The sequence below is a fragment of the Argiope bruennichi genome, chromosome 5 (genome assembly GCF_947563725.1).
Source record: "Argiope bruennichi chromosome 5, qqArgBrue1.1, whole genome shotgun sequence".
Taxonomy (NCBI): domain Eukaryota; kingdom Metazoa; phylum Arthropoda; class Arachnida; order Araneae; family Araneidae; genus Argiope; species Argiope bruennichi.
Window position 1 is genome coordinate 28,486,278 of NC_079155.1, and position 4,736 is coordinate 28,491,013.

General features: G+C 33.2%; 1 non-coding gene across 1 annotated transcript; it reads left to right on the forward strand.

The window, feature by feature from the left end:
* The first annotated feature begins 755 nt into the window (after nt 1–755).
* Nucleotides 756–826, forward strand: Trnag-ccc (transfer RNA glycine (anticodon CCC)). Its single transcript has one exon. It is a non-coding gene; the product is annotated as a tRNA-Gly (tRNA).
* Nucleotides 827–4,736: the final 3,910 nt, after the last annotated feature.

The following is a 4,736-nucleotide window of genomic DNA, read 5'->3' on the forward strand; positions in this document are numbered from 1 at the left end:
TTTCATTAATGGCGATTCTGGATATAAAAAAGCAAAAACTTGAACCTCTATGTTTCTAAACCCTCATGGACCATAAAATTGTCTTAATTTTAATTAATTTATCTTTGAATTATTTTTAAACACTTGCTAGTATTATATAGGTCATAACATTTATACAAAAGCAATTTTTATCATTTTTTCACAAGGTTGTGCCCTTAAAAATTAATTACTAAATTAGTAAATTTTATTATAAGTATATTAAAATTTTTCTTTCATTTTAAAATCGGAAGGAAAAATTACTTGGAAGTAAAATTTGTATCTCTAAAAGATTATTTAAAAAAATATATAACTACATTTTTTATGCAATGGTATGTTTCGAAGTTATTAAGAAAACAAATTTTTATTCAAAAATATATTTTAATATTTTATTAAAAATATATTTAAAAAATCCCTGTCTTAATGAATACCATCAAATAATTAGGCACCAAATGTGATAGCTCAAGTTGTAAACTTCTCGACTAAAAAGCATTTTCAATGATTTTTGCATTATGCTTGTCACATAACGAATGCCATCAATAAAGAGGGAAAATTCAAGATTTCGGTTCCTCTGCGACGGGTTTGATTTCCGCCAGGCGTATTTTATTTCTGTGAATTGTAATTCATTCTGGAAATTCTGAGTCTTTATAGTATAATTCTGCCATCTTTTGTACAGAAACGTTTTCCGAAATTGGATTGTTATCATCTTCTATTAGAGCAAATTAAGCTGGCGATCTCGAGCGCCGCTGGTGTAGTGGTAACACGCAAGATTCCCATTCTTGTTCGCCGGGTTCGATTCCCGGGCGGCGCAGCATTCAATATTGGAAAATATATTATATTTCCAAATGGAAAGATTTTCTTTTAGTTTAAACTCTTATATAATTTGTGACGAAAAGATTTCCGATATGCTTTTGAATTAATGGCGAAGTAAGAATATATTTTCCAAACTGTTTATGTAGTGGTATTAATAGATTCCGCTAGGTTCGATTCCCGAGTGGTAGAGTCTGTCTACTTGGTGATTTAATTTGTTTTGCAAACGCTACTCTTTTATAGTTTTATTCTGCCATATTTTGCACAAGGAAATTATCCGCAAATACGTATTATCTTCTATGATACATGTGGAATTATAAAACTTCGTTAGAGTGCCATTGATGTAGAGGTAACATGCGAGGTTCTAGCATACCGGGTTTGATTACTGAGTGGCCTATTTATTGCTGGAATATTTAATTCATTTCAGAAATGCACATATTTTATACTTCAACTATGCCATATCTGAGAGAAGATGATACTGATTATTTCCCCAAAAGTAATGATAATGCTACGCCTCCTACAATTTCCGGGTGGTGCTATGTTATTGCTTAGTATTGGGTTGACAACTAAGTGATTGAAGATTTCGTAAACAGATGGATTTTGCACTCTCTATTGTTTCTTTAACGTGTTCAAAATACCTAACTGATATATTTTTTATTGTTTGGACTTTTACCTTTCATTTAATAAAAAATGATATTGATTTGTTTTTTAGTTTTTGTTTTTATGTCAATTTAGAAATGGATGAAGAAGACATGCACTTCAGACATATTTTATTGTATTATTTTCGAAAAGGCAAGAACCGCATCGCAAGCATAAAAGAAATTATGTTCCGTATATGAGAATGAATCCTTGAAAGAAAGGCAGTGTCAAAATTGGCTTGCCAGATTTCGTTCTTGTGATTTTTCATTGATAAAGGCTCAACGATCTGACCGTCCAGACCCATATCAAGGCCATTATCTATTCAGATCGTCATAGCACAACACGTGATATTGCAGAGTTCAATGTATCGCAAACATGCACTAAAAATATTAAAAAAGCTTCGTTATGTCAAGAAACTTGATCTATGGATCCTTCACCAGTTTAAGGAAATCCATTTGGCGAACACATTAGTATCTGCGATTCGCAGCTGAAAAGCAGCGAAATTGATCCATTTCTGAAAAGACTAATTATTGGCGATAAAATGTGGATAGTTTATAACAACATTAATAGGAAGAGATCGTGAGTGATGCAAGATGAACCTGCCCAGGCGACATGAAAAATAGAGATTCACCAAAAAAAGTATTATGCTAACAGTCTGGCGGGATTTTAAAGTAATTCTGCTTTTTTAACTTTTACCAAAAAACTAAACGATCAATTCAAACGCGTACATTCAACAACCCGCCAAACTGAGCGATGCAATTCAAACGAAGTGACCAGAAGTGGTAAATCGTAAGGCTGTTGTTTTCCACATGATAATGCAAAACCCAACACATCTTTGGTCACTCGCGAAAAATTATTGGATTTGGGTTGGGATGTGTTGTCGCATTCGTCGTATAGCTCTGACGTTGCGCTTTCAAACCACAATTTATTTCGTTGTGCGCAAAAATCCTACAACAGTAAAATTTTTAATGATGCTAATGATGTCAAATCACAGTTAATTCAGTTTTTTTGATGGCAAAAATCAGAAGTTTTACGAACGTGGAGTTATGACACTGCCTAAACGATGGCAAAAGGTCATCGACAAAAACGGACAGTGCCTAATTGAATAAAATTATATTTTCAAGCAAAAATCATGGATTTTCATTGTTATTTAAAATCCGCAATTACTTAGTTGCCAATCCAATAATTTCTTTATCCGAATGCACAGATTTATTAGTTTAATTATTTCATCCTTTTTCCCTTTCCATTTGTTTGGTTAATGATACTAAAGTCTGACTTTCGCTTTCTTAACGTTCAAATCTGCTAAGAGAATTTTGTTTCTCCCAGATTGAACTGTCCGCATTGAGATAAAACCTATTTTTACGCTTCTTTTCTTAAATTTCTCATTATTTATCTGATTCGAAAATGGTTAGAGAATTGTTTGTCCAATGATTAAAGGATTATTTTTTCAGAAAGTGCTATATATATAGTTGAGTGTCGGATTCAGTCATTGTCAGGTACCACAAATCCTAAAGTTTGCAAGCTATAGTTGGTTCGGAAATGTGAAGTCTATGATATGAGCAGTCAAATGAGTCTCGAGAGAATAGTATGATTTAAACACTTTGTTTTCTCAAAGATTTCTTAAGTGTCTTTTTCAGTTCACTATCTCATCGAAGAATGCTGTTTTCATGTGTGAAAGAGGAGAAGTCGTCATATAAGACAGGGTGATTTTTATTGATTCATCACACATTTGAGTTCTACTTAACAGAGAACACTTTGAATTTTCTTTGATCCTTCCACATTGTAACAGTATAGCCTTTTTCATCCTTTTTCCTTTGATAAGTCTATTGTGGACCCCTTTCTCTCCATCAATAGCGGAATCTATAAGAGAAAGGTAAAGGCAGATAATAAAATAATAGAAATAATAAATTCCCAGGGGATGCGATGAAGGAATTATGAATAGTGATGAGATTAGGTTAGGGACCCTGGGAATTGGTTAATGATAATTTCTTAAAATAAAATATTAATGATACTTACGATTCTCCTAATGTATATATAACATTGTACATTACTAAATGTATCTGTAACATTTTATCTATATGTGGGCACGATATATATATATATATATATATATATATATATATATATATATATATATATAAACAATATGTGGCTGTGGTGGGTTTTAATGCATCAGTCCACTTGGGTAAGATAAATCGTTTTATTTTTTGATAAACAAAGGTGATTATGATGATTTTTACAAATGCAAATTCAATGATGAAGAAGGAATTTATAATACATGAAGATGGACAGTTGATGTTGCTCAAAATGATCATCCCCACCCATGCGTGGTACATTGGACATTTATAGAGGAATTTTTCTACTCAAGAATTCCAGTTTCGACCTGAAGTCTCTCTCTTAACTAAGTCTGACTGCTAGCAAGCATCGGGAGAATGCAGAGCGTGGTTTCTCTTTGAGTTAATTTACCACACACACACACACACACACACACACACACACACACACACACACACACACACACACACACACACACACACACACACACACACACACACACTTTTAAGCCGGTGGGCCTTCCTTCTTCTCTATATCTTGTGCGTAAGGAATACAAAGTGAACATTTTTTCCCCTTTTGTATGCTTTCCTTCCTACTTGTCATAAGTTGAGAATCCACAATTCCACGTATGAAATGTGTGCAACAGTTGTAAATAATTACTACCATAGTACAAAGTTGTGCCTATAATATGCCTATAATAAATCTGTTCGCGGAATATGTTTTTGGTAACGTGAACTGTGGAATCTTGGTTTGTTGGCATAAACTTCTATCCGTACCACTTTGCACTTGCTTTAATTGAACTAGGATAAAATAGGAAACTCGTGGGTGCTAATAAAAAAAGATTCGAGTCCTACATAATGAAGAACTCTTTGATTGTTTCCCCTTCCACATTATGACTGAATGACAAATTTAACTCGAGGCACCGTTATGTGATTCCTTGTAAACGCATCTCGAGACTTCATCTCAGTTTTGAACTCTAAAGGTATTCTTACTGTGGAAACTGTGAAAGTTTCAAAATTGCATTTTCTTTTCTTTAGAAACTGTACAAGTAGCAACTACCATGATTCCATGAGTACTCATTCATCATTTGGAGGAGGAAAACGGGTTCTTTAACATTTATGTGTAAATCATCCTATCATCAGAGACCACTCAAATCATCATTTTATGGATAAAATATGTGAATTGATGCCATATTGTGTTGAATTGAAACATTTTCA